The 19521-nt window shown below is 40.5% G+C and overlaps 1 protein-coding gene across 2 annotated transcripts in view; it reads right to left on the bottom strand.

The window, feature by feature from the left end:
- RTN1 (reticulon 1) overlaps positions 1-19521 on the bottom strand; it is a 236843-nt gene that overhangs the window by 134052 nt on the left and 83270 nt on the right. Inside the window, exon 1 of one of the 2 annotated variants that reach the window (XM_070378513.1) lies at positions 12006-12118. The exons of the other annotated variant lie outside the window; for it this stretch is intronic. The gene's annotated coding sequence lies outside the window, so the exon portion shown is untranslated. Of the gene's footprint in view, positions 1-12005; positions 12119-19521 lie in introns of those variants that run through there. 2 annotated transcript variants of the gene reach the window in all.

Raw genomic sequence — 19521 nt, 5'->3', positions numbered from 1 at the left:
TCCCTCATCAGGGAACTAAGATCTCACGTGCTGCAGGGCAACTGAGCCCAGGAGCCGCACTACTGAGCCCACACATTGCAACTAGATAGAAGCCTGTGCTCAGCAAGGAAAGATCCCAAGTGTCTCAACTAAGACCTGACTCAGCCAAAAATAAATAAATAAATTTAAAAAAAAAAAAAAAAAAGCTGGTTGCCCTTCACTTTCTTTGCCCTTCTCTTGACCCAGTCCATGAACAAGGTCTCTTTTGGGCTGACTTTAACAGTGATGAAGGCAACACGTGTGGAGAAGATAGGCAAGGAGACAGAAGGAATTGGGAGCCCTGGAACAGACCCTCACCTGACTGTTCACCTGCCTCTGGACTGTCAAATAAGAGAGAAATAAACTTTGAACTTGTTTGAGTTACTCTGTTTTTGTATCTCTTTGTTATAGAAACTCAGCCTATACCCTAACTAATACAGCAGACAAGCAAAGTAACTCTTATAACAAGTGCTCTGAAGGAAACAACTAGATAAGAGAAAAAATAAAAGGTTATCGGTGGGGAAGGATAAGTGACTTTAGAAAAGATGTTTAGGTCACTCTTAGATGGTGACACTTAGGCTGAGACCTACAGAATGAGAAGAGGCAATATGAATTTTTTTGTCTTCTTTTGTTGAAACATATGGAATCCTTGAATTTTTCCTCTCTATATTTCAACTACTTTGTTCTTCTTACCCCTACCCATGGGCTACTACTATATTTGCCAACGTGCAACTACTATACACTTGCATAAAGCCCTAGGATAAGTCCATTACCAGAGTACCTGATCTCTCTGGATGTGCTATGGCTGTCAAGTTCATATGAAAAGCCACGTACATCAATAAACCAGCCAGTGACAAATTGTATCAAATGACTATCTACCAACTTACAGTCACACTAGACTGTGAGATATTTGAAGACATGAATGGTCCTTCTGTCTCTGCATCCTTAGCATGGTAGTTAGCACTTAATAAGGGTTCAGTAACTCTTACTGAATGACTAGGTTAACAAAGACATCTTTCCTTTGGAAACACAAAAATAGGACATCAAAACAAGTGTATCTTTTAATACAGCTCTTCAAAAATGTGGTCATGGTCCAATGACTACAATCAGGGTTTAGGTCACCTGTCCCGCCCTCACAAGGCTGGACCACTAGAGGTAACTGATGTGCAGCTCTGCCTTAGAACGATGGACGCATCACTGCCATTGACCGGGTCTATTCCTGTCATCTTTGCCCACAGGCCTGGACTGTGTTTAGAGGGCTACACATCTCCTCACCCTCATCCCCCACCCAGACTTCTACTCTATCAACAGCTCAGGGATGAGGCAGGGGAGTCTTACCCATGAAATGACTGTATCAGGGCCTTGAGCTTTTTCACTAACACATTAATATGGTTCTCTTCACCTCTTTTGATTTAATTCTGTGTGTCTCATTGTTTCAAAGACATTATACTAGCTAATTATAAGGATGGTGATAGCTGCATTTATTTAACATTCCTGTGTGCTAAGCATATATATAAGCTTTACATATATTAACTTTTTAACAATCCTGTGGGGTGGGCACTATTGTTATCCTCATTTTATAGATAGGAAAACTGAGAATAGAGAAAGTACATGTCTTGAACATGACACCAGATTTCTAGGGTCATAATCATCTTAGTTTGCCAAGGACTAGGGGGTTTTCCAGGGTGTAGGGCTTTCAGGGCTTACTGTGGATAAACCATAGTAAGTTGATTACTTTATAAATAGCTGAAGAAGAATTGGAACTTAGGTGGTTCCAATTTTTTTTTTAAGTATTCATTACTGTTATAGACGGTGTCCTCCCAAATTTATACGCTGAAATTCTACCCCTCAATGTGATGGTATGAGGGAGCAGAGCTTTGGGGAAGTAATTAGGATTAAACAGGGTCATAAGAGTGAAGCCCTCATGAATGGGATCAGTGCCCTTGCAAGAGTCACCAGAGAGCTTGCTGCTTGCTGCTCTCTGCTCTCCACCATGTGGCAACCCAGCAAGAATTCTACAACCCAGAAAAGAGCCTCACCAGAGCTGTCATCCTGGTCTTAGACTTCCAGGCTTCAGAAATGGGAGAAATAAATTTCTGTTGTTTATAAGCTTCCCATGTTATGGTATTTTGTTATAGCAGTTTGAGCTGATATAGGAGAAGGCAATGGCACCCACTCCAGTACTCTTGCCTGGAAAATCCCATGGGCGGAGGAGCCTGGTAGGCTGCTGTCCATGGGGTCGCTAGGAGTCAGACAAGACTGAGTGACTTCACTTTCACTTTTCACTTTCCTGCATTGGAGAAGGAAATGGTGACCCACTCCAGTATTCTTGCCTGGAGAATCCCAGGGACGGGGGAGCCTGGTGGGTTGCTGTCTATGGGGTCACACAGAGTCGGACACGACTGAAGCAACTTAGCAGCAGCAGTGGAAGCAGCAGCAGCAGAGAACTACTAAAAAGAATGAAGTTCTCTGTAGACTATTTGTTGTTGTTGTTTAGTCACTAACCCATGTCCGACTCTCTTGTAACCTCAAGGACTGTAGCCTGCCAGGCTCCTCTGTCCATGGGATTTCCCAGGCAAGAATACTGGAGTGGGTTGCCATTTCCTTCTCCAGGGGATCTTCCCAACCCAGGGATCGAATCCACATCTCCTGCATTGGCAGACAGATTCTTTACCATGGAGCCACCATGGTAGTCATGGGTATTTGAAAGTGAAAGTGAAGTAGCTCAGCTGAGTCTGACTCTTTGCAACCCCGTGGACTGTTGCCCACCAGGCTTCTCTGTCCATGGGATTCTCCAGGCAAGAATACTGGAGTGGGTTGCCATTTCCTTCTCTAGGGGATCTTCCCAACCCAGGGATTGAACCCAGGTCTCCCACATTGCAGGCAGACGCTTTAACCTCTGACCCACCACGGAAGCCCATGGGTATTTAGCGAACGATAAATGGAAACAGTAATAGCCGGAAAGTCTTTTACATGACATCATGTTATTCTGCACTTCAATTTCCATTAGGGTGTTTTTCAAGACACTATTAACATACACTTTAAGAAAGATGCTTTTTGATTTGGCACTTGAATAAAGTCAGTTATCAATACATAGCGTTTCTGAGGTTCCTTTTGAATATGAATATGAAAAGATTCACCACTAAACCTCATTATAAATGAAAAAAAAAATTCCATGGCTACTTTCCCCAGCAATGACTGTTTTGCCACTAGAATTCCAAAATAATTGATGAGAACTGTTCTGGGAACCCAGAAGGAGCAAGCCCTGCTCCATGCAGAATCTGTCCCATTGTGCAAGAAGCTGAGAAAGTAGAATGCTGAGATGCAGTCTTATAGGAGAGGCCATGCAGATTTTGTTTTGCTTAAGATTAAAAATAAACAGAATTAAAATAAAAAGTATTACTTCTCTTTGGCTTTATCATATAACCGTCTACACAATCTCTGACAACATCAAAGGCCTAAGCACCTCTTAGCTGGTTTGTGGGGGAAAAAGATTCTGTTTTGATCCATCATTTGGTCGCTGGAATCCCATCTGCAAAGGACACTGCATCAATAAGCAGGTCTCATGATAAAAGGTAAGACATAGCCTGGTACAGTATATTGGATACAGCTGTGATGAAAGGTAATGACCAGAAGATACAGGAAGGACAACGTGCCATGGGAACACAGAGGACAAAGCGGTCCTTTCTGACTTGTGGAACATGGAGGAGCATTCCAGAGGAGTTGGTGTTTAGGTGGATGGACAGGATGGCAACAGGAGGAGATAGCAGCCCCACCCTCCTCAGGCAGAGAACACAGAATAAGCAAAGCCATGGGAAAGTCTGAGTATTAAGAAAAAGATTGTCACGTGGAGTACATGCTACATATGGGGAATACAATAGAACACATAAACCAAAACCCAAAAACAACATAGGACTTGGAATTTCAATGATAAATGCATGATTTCCTCTTATTTAGATAGTTGGGATCTAGAAAAATATCAAGTTTGTATTAAGGCCAGTTCAATAGTTTCAGAACTCTACTCACTTTTATGGTTCTTTCCCAGAATTTATCAACTAAAATATTAATGTTATGGTCAAGCTTATGTACGTATGTATGTGTATATATATCTTTATTTTCATAAATTAGAAATTCATGGAAACTAATAGTGATTAGCAGGTATTCAGAAATGAAAATAAATATTTAAAATTTCAAATCAGGTTTGTTTCCCAAAAGGCTTGTAGCCTTGAATATTTTAAGCATTGGGTAGTGACACGAATTCCTTCCTATATTGAAATCATCCATCATCACAGAATCTATATTGTGAATTATTTCTCTAATAGCCAATGCAAGTGACAACCCATTTACATTCTCATTCTCCAGCTGATATTTTGGTACATTATTTGAGAAATGGTTGGGTAGAAGCAGGGAACCAGCTGTAGTCAAAAAACCCACAGGGAAGTGCAGGCATTGCTTTTTAAGGTACCAGTGGCTCCTTAACTTTTATACAGTTAAAACCCAAGTGCATCTGTGAGCACCACAGAGGTATGTGAATCATACGTATTCATAAAATGTCATGCCTAAATTAAGTCTTATCATCAACTAGTATTTATTAAACGCCCACATGCTGCATACAAATGGCAGTGTGCAAGGCACTTTAGCAACAGAATGCTGTATCTTCAGCTGTGAGAATATTTCATAATAAAATGCCAAGCTGTTGATGGAGGTCATAAAGATCATTCTTTTACTGTGAATATCCTCACTCTAAATTTCAAATAAGCAGTGGAATGGGGTAACTTCTCCCATCTGGTGAAATGTTCACTGAAATACTTGTTCAATTATCCTTATTAGTAAATAAAAAGGATCATACACAATTCCAATTATGCTTCTTGTGGATATGACAAGATATTCTCAGAAGAATTACTCATATATGGGTGAATTCATGTCATTTTTGCACTGTGTTTTTAAAATTACGAGACAATAAAAAACACAATGGGAAGAAATATCTACATTTAAATTGTTGAAGAACCATTTTATTTTAGGCTGGAGTATGCCACACATTATTTATTGCTATTGCCTTTTGTATTTACTTCTGAGAATATATAGACTAAAAAATTCATAAAATATGAATAGAACATTTGACGACAATAGTACTGAAATTACTTTTTATATGTGGAGGCTGAGGACATGAATGCTGAAAAAAAATTTTTTAGTTGGTCGACTAATGCTTTGTCTATAGAACATTTAACAAATCTTTTGGTTTTTATATCATATATGCATGCATGCTCAGTCTCTCTGGGTGTCCAACTCTTTGCAAGCCCATGGACTGTAGCCCACCAGGTTCCTCCATCCATGGGGTTTCCCAGGCAAAAATACTGGCATGGGTTGCCATTCTTTTCTCCAAGGGATCTTCCAGTCTAGGGATTGAACCCATGTCTCCTGCTTAACAGATAGATTCTTCACCACTGAGACATCTGAGAAGCCCTGAATGATCCTGAGATGTTCTTAAATCTGCGTGAGTTGTTATACCTCATAGATTTTTCTTTGACTCTTTAGTCACTTTCATTTACAAACTTGTTCATTATATGCTCATTCCATTGTTCAACTTACCAACAAGTACATATAACTGCCTTCAATGTTCTCATTGCTTTATTAGGTAATTAGAGTGCTACCAAAGAAGCAAAAGAAGGTCAAAATAACAATTTACGTCTCTCCAAACTAAGTTCCCAGAGAAGGCAATGGCACCCCACTCCAGTACTCGTGCCTGGAAAATCCCATGGATGGAGGAGCCTGGTAAGCTGCAGTCCATGGGGTCGCTAAGAGTCAGACACGACTAAGCGACTTCACTTTCACTTTTCACTTTCATGCATTGGAGAGGAAATAGCAACCCACTCCAATATTCTTGCCTGGAGAATCCCAGGGACAGAGGAGCCTAGTGGGCTGCCATCTATGGGGTCGCACAGAGTTGGACACGACTAAAGCGACTTAGCAGCAAACTAAGTTCCATGACAGTCTTAATTCCTTCCTCTCCTTCTCCAAAATTTAAGGGGGAAAAAAAAATACACCAAGAGGAAATCTTTGCTGCTGGCTGATTCCTTAGAACACGATGCTAAATCATACAACTGTGACTATGCATCTTTAAAGTTATAGTTTTCTGCTCTAGGAAGCTCCCAGACTGTGACTCATCCCCTAAGATGAGCGAGACTGAGACACAGGCCTATCCTTCATTACTGAACATCTCAAGTTCTCAAAGAATGTGGATAACGTGCTAATAATATTCTTATTAGTCAATAAGGGAGTTTTTTGGCATCTTAGAGATGGAAAATTTAGGGCTTAGAAAAAAACAAAAAGATGTATTACTTATGAAATGCAGTGGTTATGTCTCTGGGATCCCTGTGAATAAACTCTAGGTAAATGGAGCTCTTCAGTGAATCAGTAACTGCACTCCCTTTGAGGAGGTTCATTAGGCTTCCCTGACAGCTCAGCTGCCAGAATCTGCCTGCAATGCAGGAGACCCCGGTTTGATTCCTGGGTCGGGAAATCCGTTGGAGAACGAATAGGCTACCCACTCCAATATTCTTCTGCTTCCCTTATGGCTCAGCTGGTAAAAAAAATCCGCCTGCAATATGGGAGACCTGGATTTGATCCCTGGCTTGGGAAGATCCCCTGGAGAAGGGAAAGGCTACCCATATCCAGTATTCTGGGCTGGAGAATTCCATGGACTATATAGTCCATGGGGTCACAAAGAGTCGGACACGACTGAGTGACTTTCACTTTCTTTCACTTTGAGGAGGCTCAAGGTATGACCAACTCATACTGCATTCTGTTTCTAATGAATGATGTTACAGTAAACTTTCAAAGCAATGTATTTCAGATGGTTGGCTGTAAATTACTATAATAGCAAATTTGTTAATTAATTCCTTACCTTTCAGGAATTCATAAATTAGGCTTTAAGTACATTATTGTTTCCTTAAGTATTTTAAGTGGCTTCTTAGGTAAGAACTCCCAAAACAATAAAGTGTAAATCTACGAGACATATGGGTATTCTATCTCATTAGATATAAACTGTTAAAATACCTAGTTAGTTATACCAGAAGAAAAATTCTCATCATTTATTTCTTGTAATAGTAAAAACAATCTTATTAAATCTAATTCAGAAAAAACTAAATATAGTCTATATCATGTAATTTACTGTAGTTGTTCCAATAAATAAGGAATCATCATATAACTATTATGCATCTTCTGATGCAAAAAGTTAATTTCTGACAAATAAATGAGAACTCCCTTTAAACCACTAATATTCCTTTACAGATATAAATAGGACTTCCCTGGTGGCTCAGTAGGTAAAGAATCCACCTGCAATGCAGGAGACCTGGGTTTGATCTATGGGTTGGAAATATCTCCTGGAGAAGGAAATGGCTACCCACTCCAGTATTCTTGCCTGGAAAATTCCATAGACAGAGGAGTCTGGCAGGCTACAGGCCATGGGGTCTCAAGAATCGGACGTGACTTAGCAACTAAACCACCATCACCACCACAGTAGAAATATTCTCATTTTGGATTAAGACTTCAAATACATATCTCATGAAAGGTATTTTTTTTCAATAATAGAGTATCAGAAGTACGTTCTCCATTAAGCGGAGAGTGACCTGAAGACACTGCAGGGTCCCCTCCTGAGTTGCCAACTCTTATCTCTGTACCTAAGACAAAATGAGACAAACCCACAAAGTTAAAAGTAGCTGGGAGCACTGTCATTTCTCAGGTATTCAGGGGCTGATTTATCTTGGCTTTTCATTAAAGGTCTCTCTTCTTCCTTCTACCCTGCTTAGACCATCTCATTATCTTAGCCAAGAGAAGATGACAGAAAAGGACAAGAGATAAGAAAAGACATGAATATTCAGTTCATCCTCTAATACTTCATTCCTGACACTTTCAGGGAAAAAAAAATCATTAATAGGATGATGGAACATGGTGACTAAAATAAGGATTTAAGATTATCTGAAGATTTTATCTACCTATGCCTTTCTTTTGTATTAATAAAGGAAAACTACCTTATTTGTTATTAAAATATTGGGATAAACCTGCATTTTTGCTAACTAGAATATCAGATTTACAAATCTTGGGCTAGTGTCCACACTATGGGTAAAAGAGTATCTTTAGTGAACTGTCAGGTAAACTTATATGAAAGCTTATATGCCTTAAGTAGCAGAATTAAACTATAATGCAACCACCAAGTTAATAACAGCACAGCACTTCACTGTTCTATGACGAAGAATGTGAGTTTCTTACTAAATTGACTTTAAAAATTGCTGAATTTTCCCCCAAAGCATTCTGCATCCCACTTTGTAGACTGTGGAATCAACTCAATAAAGTGTGAAAGTGATTTATAATCTACAAAACACTGTACAGATAATTATAATTTGGCTCTGAAGGGTTGATTTCTTTCAACATCTGCAGTTTTAACTATGTCACCTACTGTTTTAGCTGTGTCAACATGGGCAAACTTGAGAGCCGAAGTAATTAGACACATAATTCAAGCCAAAAATTTGACTGAGAAAAAAGCTATTTGGCAGTCTTTCTCTACACTGATCAAAATTGGACTGTTATGAACTAATCCAATTCTTTACTTTTTTTTTTTCCTCTACAAAGACCTCAAATGAAGACATGTGGAGTCAATGACATTCAAGTAATTTTCATTTGGAATCGAATACATATATATGTGTGTGTGTGTATATATATATATTTTTTTTTTTTTTTAATGTTCCCTTCTTGAACAAACTACAATCAATGTGCATAAATCTGGTCACAATGTTTCACCACCACCAAGACCCAGCTCACAAAACATTCACAGATATCCCCACAGAGAGACCACATGAGTGGAAGTCACTTCTCCAAAAGTATTCTTGACAATTAAAGCACTACCTTTTCCTCATTATTTGAAAAGGAAAAGATGGCCAAGTAACCACTTCTCTGTTACTTTACTAAAAGAACATTTCAGGTGGAAATGTTGCCATAACAAACAGAAACCTCCTTCAGAGCTACAGCAACAATGGCTGCCTGTCCACCTGCTCATGCTTCCCGTCCACACTGTACAGGTGTTGCTGGAATGTAGTTGCCCAGCCGGGGACTACATTTCCCACCTCCCTTCCTAGGTGGGACAATATTCTACTTATCTGGGGCTGGACCATGTTCTAAATCTTCTACTGGTTATCAACTCACTCAGTCCTTATAATAACCCCACAAGGTAGGTATTATTCATTATTCCTACTTTACAGATGAGGAATTGAGGTACCGTGAGGTTAAGAACATACTGCAACAGAAAAGGAACTGAAATACCAAATGATGTATCTCCAGACCAACAATAAAGCACCTTGTACTCTATATTTTATGTGAAAAATATCAAGGTCCTCTATATCAATGCATATTTTTATACATCCCAAAAATAGGCAATAAAAATGGTGGACTCGTAGCCTCATTTTATGGCAAAACCAATACAATATTGTAAAGTAATTAGCCTCCAATTAAAATAAATAAATTTAAATTTAAAAAAAAGACCATGCATTCATTGAATAGTAAGTTGTTTCTAATAACTGAAATAAAGAAGAGAAGCTATTTGAAGTCTAAAATGTTCCTCTCACAACCAAGGAGAAGAATATCTAAACTGGAAGTTGCAGAGATCAATCAATATAAATACTATCTAATAATTTAAAAATTAGATAAAATTTGTTTCAATAAGATACCACATTATCATCTAATTTAGCTCATTTCTGTCGCTTCCTTTTTAGTTTGCAGTCTAAAGCTACTGTGTCTTGAAGAATAAATACTTTGCACCAACACTTGTGAGAAAAACATTGCTAAGCCATTGTTCTTTCTTTCTTGTCATTTCAGGACATGTCCATAAAATAGGGACTTCCTTCATTTTGGAAGTTTGGGGTTTGTGGGAGGGAAATACACCCCCTAAAACCTGTCTCTCTGCCTCATTTGCCCTGCCCAAGAAAAGAGGCTGACCATTCCTCTGCGGCATGGAGCCAAGGATCTTCAATCCAGAGCCGACCCTGGGCCTGCCTCTCACCCTCTCTGATACTCCTTTGGAGCTGCATGTGACTCCTCTCCTTCACCCAGTAGGAACCTCGGCTGGGGACTGGATGCAAAATGCACTTCAAGAGAATGAAGGAATAAGAAACCCATTTTATCATCACAGATCCAGGCTGTGGCCTCCAAGCCAGGTTTTTCAGAAATAAGGTAACCATGTAGACTCGAATCTGACTGGATTGGTTCAGAACTCAGGGGAATGAGGGAGATTAATCGGCACTCAGAAACTCCCACAGATATCCTACATTATTTACTGAGTTATTGCTTCCAAACTAAAAATAATCCACCTGCCATGGCTGACAGCATTCATCTCGGGGTGGCACACCCCTCACCTAAGAAAACTGAAGGTGTCAGTAAACATGGTCCGTAAGCAAGGGAACCTTGGTGTCAGAATTCTGCCCATGCCATAGGGAAGCATGCGGACTCTCCAGCTGGTACCCGCTCTGTCTGGTGCCACGTTATCCGAGGAGAGCAGACGCTATACATCATCGTCGACAGCATGATGCGTCAGGCACCTTCTCCTGGTTTGGAGGCATACTCTAAAATCATGGGGAGGCAGCTTGCTTTTTCTGTTTGTTAGTCTTTGATCATGGTCCACCGGTTTTTTACCGGTGTAAAGTGTTTCCTCTTTTCCCAACAGTAGTTACTCATTAGTTGGAAAGAAAGCTTGTTAAAGCTGCAAGAATGAGACCGCATCCCACTTCAGTCATTTTTAAGTTAGTGCCAATCCAGTGGCTTTGGCGTCTAAATGCCCTTCTGTTGTGACTGGTTACCTACCACTGGCTCTTTCTTCCCTTTGGCCATTAACTTGGTGGCACTTAACTATCACTTTTCAGAATAAAGACAATAATGGCACTTTTTGCTGAAGGATGCTTTAATTCTGGACTCTGAATCTCAGAGACTTGTGCCCTTTTTCAGGAGTACCCTTAGGAACAAAAGGATGTCCTCCCTTTCACGGGGAACGCGCGGGTGTCTAATGAGATCAACACTACATCTTCGGCAAAAGAGAACGATCTTTTTCCTTCAGTTTTTTTCTAAGTCTTTAGAAACCAAAGATGAAAGAAAGGCAAGACTAGGACAATTAATGTTTTTGTGCCCAAACAGGGCTGTACTATGCAGCCTCCACTTGCCTGTTTCCCGCTCCACGTTCACCCCTTACTCTCTGCATCCCAGGAACACCAACTTCCTTTCAGTTCCTCAGACATGCTATGCTTTAACGTTCTCCGCCTGGAAAATTTTCCTCCCTCTTCACCTGAAAGCTCCTCCTCATCCAGATTTCTGCTTACTCACCACTTCCTCTAGGAAGTCTTCCCTGATTTCTCTGACCAGGTCCATCCTTTTATCACAGACTCTCCATCCCCACGAGGCTCTGTTTTGAAGCACTGATCACAGTTGTAATTTTACATTTATTTTTATGATTATTTTATTTTCTCTCTAACTAGATCATATGCTTTATGACAGCAGGGATTATGTATGTTTCTGCTCATGATGGTTGTTCAAGCCATGTATTAATGAATGAGCAGCCTTTAAAAAAATTCTCAGAAAATCTTGTGCTACTGATATTTTAAATACAAATTTTTTTAAGATAAAGAAGCACTGTTTGCTGGACTAAGTGATTTTTCCAAGTTACAGTAAGTTAGGAGAGCCTGAGGCCATATTTTTCATGCATTTATCCGGTATTTGTGCACTGCCCACTGTCTGCTTTGCTCTGTGCCAGAGAGTGGAATAAAATAACAAATATATCACAATTCTTTCAGGAGCTCCTAGTCTATTTGAGCAAGGGAAGTTTGTAAACAAATAAGTCAAATAAAATATTACACAGGTTTGTTTGTCCAGCATACAGCAGGCATACTCAAAGGAGGATGGTCAGGTCTATCAGAAGAGCAGTGACTCTTGAAATATTAGCATGTGCTTACCAAAAAGACTTCCTTGATAGCTCAGTTGGTGAAGAATCCGCCTGCAGTGCAGGAGACCGGGTTCACTTCCTGGGTCAGGAAAATTCGCTGGAGAAGGGATAGGCTACCACTCCAGTATTCTTCGGCTTCCCTTGTGGCTCAGCTTGTACAGAATCAGCCAGCCATGCGGGAGACCCGGATTCGATCCCTGCCTTGGGAAGATCCCCTGGAGAAGGAAATGGCAACCCACTCCAGTATTCTGGCCTGGAGAATTCCATGGGCTGTATAGTCCGTGGGGTCGCAAACAGTCGGACATGACTGAGGAACTTTCACTTCTTCACCAAAAAGACTAGTAATAAGGGCATTAGGGCAGAGGGAGTTCCAGAAGCAAGGCACAAAGACCATAAGAGGCAGGCCTCCAGAGGTTATGAGATTGGAGTGAGTGGGCAGGGTCAAGTTAGGGAGGCCCTCGCATGCCTTAAAGCTACAGTAGTAGCTGTACCTACAGGGAGTCACTGAAGGGTCTTGAGCAAGAGAGATCTGACCAGATTTCAGGAAGTTACTCTGAAAGTGGAGAAAGTAGATAGATGAATAACAGGTGAGTATGGTAACTGGAGGAAAATTGAAAAGAATAAAAGATACAGCAGTAGCCCAGGTCAGTGGTAATAAACACTAGAATTAGGGCAGTAGCAGTGGGAATAGAGGGTAGGAGACATTAAAGGAAGAGAAATCAACAGTTATCTGATATGCATCGGGTTCGCAAGCTAAGAGGATTTGAAGTGATTCTTGAGTTATGGGTGTGGCTGACTGGATGGACTATATTACAACTTTCCCACATATGAAGGGTAGAAAGAGGCTTGGGAAGACAGAAATTAAATTCTATTGGGGCCCACTGAGTTTAAATTGCCTGAAAAACATATGAGTGTAGCTGTCCACTAGGCTAGAGAAACGAACACAGGAAACTTAATATTGCTAAGTGGAGCCATGGTTGTGATTGAGGTCATAAAGAAGGCTGCAGAGAGGGAAGACAGAATTCCAAGAAACCAAACCTACATTTCTGGTGAAGACTGAAGAACAGGAGCCAGCAAAAGAGATACTGGCTCTGCACAATTTTATTCTGAACAACAGAGAATAGAAAAAGGTTTCAACCATGTAAGGAAAATCAGATCCTCCTCCTGATAGGTTCCTCTGGGGGCATTTTCATGGTGTCTTGGCAAATTCTAACCAGTCTGCTTAGTGATTCTGAGAATTTGCCTGACCTCTTTCAGAGAACCCAGTCTAGCTCTGTGCATGTATATTTAAATTGTCTATATAATGCCAACTTCTTTAATGATTGCTCACAACCTCATTGTTTTTCTTCTTCCCTCTACCTCCACCCTGAAATCTCAGAGGAGAACACTAAGGCAAAGATGTTAAATGATTCAGCAAGGATTACATCACTAGTTAATAATAGGGCAGGGTTTGAGAGAAAAGAATTTGTGGATAACCCTGCACTAATTGGTATTTCTTGTACATTCTGGCCTTGGTCCTTCATTCACCACTCTTTTGCCATGCACTGCGTAAGTACTAGGGATAAAGGTAAAAACACATGATCCTTGTCCTCAGGCAGCTTCCACACCACTGGAGGCTGAACCAATTGACAGAAGAGACTGTGCTTTGTGCTGTGAAAGAAGTCTTTGCAGGTGCCATCAATGGTGGACAAGGGGTGCCAGATTTTGTCCCCAGGTCTGGAGAGGAGATGCAATGCTTGTCCTGAAACCTAGCTTCCTTAGCATGCACACAACCATAAAAACAAATAAATTCAATAAATTAAGAGAGTTTACTAATAGAGTCTTTGTGACGCCATGGACTACAGCCCGCCAGGCTCCTCTGTTAATGGAATTGTCCAGGCAAGAATACTGGAGTGGGTAACCATTCCCTTCTCCAGGAGATCTCTCCAATCCAGGGATTGAACCTGGGTCTCCTGCACTGCAGATCGATTCTTTAGTGTCTGAGCCACCAAGGAAGCCCCTACGAATAAAACTGCATGTCATCTTGGATTTATATCCAACTGTCGTGAAATCAAAAGGAAGTCTGGGGGAAGAAAAATCATAACAGAAGCAACTGTTACCTAATGGTGCCAATCCCCAGAAGGTAATCAAAGCTGGTGGTTACCAAACTTGAGAGAAAATTTGGACCCAAACCATTTTAACTGAGCAAAGAAGCTATGGAAAGTAGAGAACCAAGGTCTACCACACAGACACTTCACCAGATTTTCTTTTCTCCCACTTTCTTTTAACTATGTAAAGGCATCTCCATTTCGATTTGCTTCTTTTCACTGCTTCTAGCAAGTAAAGGACAGAAGAGACTGTGAATCAACACAACATAAACTCATTTTGGCAGCAGTGAAATCCAATTATATCATAGAGAGCAAGGTAAATACAGGAAGGTGTCGGAAAGCCAGTAGTTCCACAAATATTTATTCACTTTACTTGCAACTTGTAACAGCAATAGATATAGTGTTAGAGATGGAAGCATTTGATTCAGAAGTAGAAGGAAAGCCGCACAGATGCTGATTTCAGATACCCTTTTCCTTATAGCACTATTATGGGATGCTACTCCCAGGCATGGCACCTGCAAGGAAAGCAGAATTAATAAGTACAAAGTATATCATAATAATGAGCAGAATGTACAAAGCTCCTTTTACTTCTGTCATCTCATTCAGTCCCACAACAACCCTGTGGAACTGGTGTCTTATCCTCACCATACAGATAAGAAAATGGAAATATCTGGACCAAGGTTACATGGACAATGTAGGGCATCTGAATCCGGGTCTCACTGACACCAGAGCCCCGGTTCTTAATCACTCAGCCATCTCCTTCCTACTTTTTCAGAGTAGACCAGGACAAAAATCAGAGTGACCTCGTGGACCATTTTATTTCTTTTTTAATCACTCGATGGTATTCTTTAATATCTCTACAAAACACAAATCTCCAGCATTTCAGTCATCAACTGTTCATGTTCTTGTTAGTGTTTATGTTCTTGTTACTGTTCTGTTCCAATTGTTGTTACTATATATGCTGGTTTTACTTAGTTATAATCAGGATATAATTTTGAGCCTCTGCTTTTCCTACTGAATGTTATTTCAAAACCCAGCCCCATCTTCTGACATGGTTCACATTACCTGTTGTGAAAGAAATATTCTATTCTGATCACTATTTGATTTCCTTCCAAATAACCATGGATACTTTTCATGTACCTTTTCCCCATCCAGTTTTAATTAATTGCTGTTACTGCTGCTGCTGCTAAGTCGCTTCAGTTGTGTCCGACTCTGTGTGACCCCATAGACAGCAGCCCACCAGGCTCCCCCGTCCCTGGGATTCTCCAGGCAAGAACACTGGAGTGGGTTGCCATTTCCTTCTCCAATGCATGAAAGTGAAAAGTGAAAGTGAAGTCACTCAATCGTGTCCAACTCTTCATGACCCCATGGACTGCAGCCTACCAGGCTCCTCCATCCATGGGATTTTCCAGGCAAGAGTACTGGAGTTGGGTGCCATCGCCTTCTCCAAATTACTGTTAAGGTATTTACAAATTATAAGAATTTATAACGTGCCTATCATTTAAAATTTACTTTTCTTCATTGAGTTCCTTAGATGCCTGACTTGATTAAAATTATAAAAACATTGAAGTGATTAGGTTAGATAGTTCAGTTTAGTTCAGTCGCTCAGTCATGTCTGACTCTCTGTGACCCCATGGACTGCAGCACGCCAGGGCTCCCTGTCTATCACCAACTCCCAGAGTTTACCCAAACTCGTGTCCATTGAGGCGGTGATGCCATCCAACAATCTCATCCTCTATTGTCCCCTTCTCCTCCTGCCCCCAATCCCTCTCAGCATCAGAGTCTTTTCAAATGAGTCAGCTCTTCACATGAGGTGGCCAAAGTACTGGAGTTTCAGCTTCAAAATCAGTCCTTACAATGAATATTCAGTCCTTTAGGATGGACTGGTTGGAACTCCTTGCAGTCCAAGGGACTCTCTCTTGAGTCTTCTCCAACACTACAGTTCAAAAGCATCAATTCTTCGGTGCTCAGCTTTCTTCACAGTCCAACTCTCACATCCATACATGACCACTGGAAAAACCAGAGCCCTGATTAGACGTACCTTTGTCAACAAAGTAATGTCTCTGCTTTTCAATATGCTATCTAGGTTGGTCATAACTTTCCTTCCAAGGAGTAAGCATCTTTTAATTTCATGGCTGCAGTCACCATCTTCAGTGATTTTGGAGCCCAAAAAAATAAAGTCTGTCACTGTTTCCACTGTTTCCCCATCTATTTGCCATGAAGTGATGGAACCGGATGCCATGATCTTAGTTTGTTGAGCTTTAAGTCAACTTTTTCACTCTCCTCTTTCACCTTCATCATAAGAATTACTTAAAAAAAGAACAGATAGTTTTTTAAATATCTCTGTAAAGATAGACATTTTGGGAAGATACGATAAGAGTATATAGATTCTCAGTACAGAAAGGTGGGTCATACAGGTACTGTTTTTGGAAGACTGGTACCCAGAAATACTATCCAATAAATCTATGTATGGGAAGGAGAAAGCATATTTGTGTTATAATCCCCTGGTTTTAGACTCTTCTTTTATAATGAATAGCAGCCAGGAGCAAGAATTAAAGTTGAAAAGATTAAATAGCTCTGTTAGTTTAGAGAGTGCAATTTCCCCCCTGGGTTAAAAGAGCTAGAGCCATCTTTAAGCACCAATAAAACTTCACTGCACATTACTGCAGAAATGGAAAGGCGTTGTCAGCCTTTTATCCCAAATCTCTTACCTAAATTAATTATTAAGACGCAAAATGCAACCAAATGGATGAGGCAGAATAATATGTAATTCTGATTTCCTAAGAGGCCATAATGGTCTGTTTTTCAGGCTGAGGCCTTCATTTTAGCTGCCTTTTTACTACAAGAAGAGGCATGCACTTCACCAACACCTTTTTCAAGTGGCTGCTATGGAATGTTGTCGAATTGCAAGTTATTTGTCCATGCAGTTTTTCTCTTTCCTGACTCATCTGTGAGCTTCCCTCTTTTGCTGAGGAGAATGGGTGGGTGAGCATCATCCACAAGGGGGAGGTGGGAATGGTTAGAGCCAAGTCCACCTGTGGGCTATGTTAAGTGATGGTTCAGTGATGGCTACAGTGGCCCCAATTACCATCACCCCTGTGCTGTGCTAAGCATTTGACACACTTTGCATATACCATTGTATTTATGCCCCTCAACAACCACATAAGGAAAGCTCTGTCCATCTGATTGTATAGATGAAGAAAGCAAGACAGAGAGAGGTGAAGAACACTGTTTGAACAACACACAATAGTTAAGTTTCTAATCCAGATCTATCTCTTGCTCCCTATGCTGTGTTGCCATCCCTATATGCCTATGTATATGTGTTTCTGTCAATCACATATATGTCCAAATTTCCACTGCATGTGCAATAAGATGGAGACAAATACACTCACTGAAATTCTGGATGAAGTGGGGCACAGAGAGTGAACCAGGCAAGAAACTGACCCTGTGGGGCCACATCCCACAGGGTCAGCAGCTAGAGTGATGCCTGGATTACATTCCCCAGGAGGCTGGGTGTGCTGAGGAATGCTAATGCCTGACTCTTCCAAGGGGTGGAGGGCGAGATAACTGGGGATGTGGAAAAGGGGAAGAAAGGAGCAGTAGGTGAGGTGGTCAAAGCTGTGTGATGTCAGATATGCTTCGCTTCCTCTCTCACAGCCTTCTAATTTTCAACAAAAAAAACACAACTGAGAAAAGGGTTTGGACATTGGGGTTTCTTCTTGAGAACAGTGAAGGAACAGTCTCCAGAGTCAAAATCACAGATGCAATGGAAACATGAGACAAAACCTGCTTTCCCTGTAACAAAGGAGGGAAGAGCGTGTGGCTAGTGACACCTGATAACACGGAGGTATCGCTGAGGGCCACAGCCAGGATATTGTTCCTTCCTTTGAGAAACACACAAGGGAAGAGATTATGAAGGGGCATTTTCCTCACCAGCTAGCAAAATATATTATAAATCTCTAGCAATAAACACAGTGTGGTATAGACAAATAAATGGAAAAATGAACAAAATAAAATCTTATGTTAAAATTTTCCAATCTGGTAGCCAAAAAAATATATACTTCGAGGTTTGAGTGTGCATTTTCCTGGTTTCCAACAAAGGTATGAATCTTTACAAATGTTTATTGGCTATTTGTCATTTCTTCCTCTGTGCAATGACTCTTCATATCCTTTGTATATTTTTATTAGATCATTCATCTTTTTTATATTACTGTGTTGAAACTCTTAATATGTTTTGATTATTGACCTCATCTTTATATACATAGTTTCAAAAATCTCCATTCTCACTGTTTTCGACGTTAATTATGGTATCTTTGGCTGTACAGAAATTTTAGTTTACATGTGGTCAAACCTGTAAATCTTTGTTGTTACGTCTTTTGGGTTTTGTGTATTGAGGGGAAAATGTTACTAGAATATATTTTGGAAGTACACTTTGCTCAAGCCTTTTGGAAAGGAATTTTAGCAGTGTTTCTTTTCCATACTGAAAATTCGCTTTTGTGAAACAATTGCACTCATCTCACATGCTAGTAAAGTAATGCTCAAAATTCTCCAAGCCAGGCTTCAGCGGTACGTGAACCATGAACTTCCAGATGTTCAAGCTGATTTTAGAAAAGGCAGAGGAACCAGAGATCAAATTGCCAACATCTGCTGGATCATCAAAAAAGCAAGAGAGTTCCAGAAAAACATCTATTTCTGCTTTATTGACTATGTCAAAGCCTTTGACTGTATGGATCACAATAAACAGTGGAAAATTATGAAAGAGATGGGCATACCAGACCACCTGACCTGCCCTCTTGAGAAACCTGTATGCAGGTCAGGAAGCAACAGTTAGAACTGGACATGGAACAATAGACTGGTTCCAAATAGGAAAAGGAGTATGTCAAGGCTGTATATTGTCACCCTGCTTATTTAATTTATATGCAGAGTACATCATGAGAAATGCTAGGCTGGAAGAAGCACAAACTGGAATCAAGATTGCTGGGAGAAATATCAATAACCTCAGATATGCAGATGACACCACCCTTAAGGTAGAAAGAGAAGAACTAAAGAGCCTCTTGATGAAAGTGAAAGAGGAGAGTGAAAAAGTTGGCTTAAAGCTCAACATTCAGAAAACTAAGATCATGGCATCCGGTTCCATCACTTCATGGCAAATAGATGGGTAAACAGTGGTAACAGTGACAGACTTTATTTTGGGGCTCCAAAATCTCTGCAGATGGTGATTGCAGCCATGAAATTAAAAGACACTTACTCCTTGGAAGGAAAGTCATGATCAACCTAGACAGCATATTATCAAGCAGAGACATTACTTTGTCAACAAAGGTCCGTCTAGTCAAGGCTATGGTTTTTCCAGTGGTCATGTATGGATGTGAGAGTTGGACTATAAAGAAAGCTGAGCACCAAAGAATTGAAGCTTTTGAACTGTGGTGTTGGAGAAGACTC

Source organism: Bos mutus, chromosome 10, assembly GCF_027580195.1.
Source record: "Bos mutus isolate GX-2022 chromosome 10, NWIPB_WYAK_1.1, whole genome shotgun sequence".
NCBI classification, from domain to species: domain Eukaryota; kingdom Metazoa; phylum Chordata; class Mammalia; order Artiodactyla; family Bovidae; genus Bos; species Bos mutus.
Note: the sequence above shows the minus strand (reverse complement) of the source record. Positions and strands in the feature narration are given on the sequence as shown.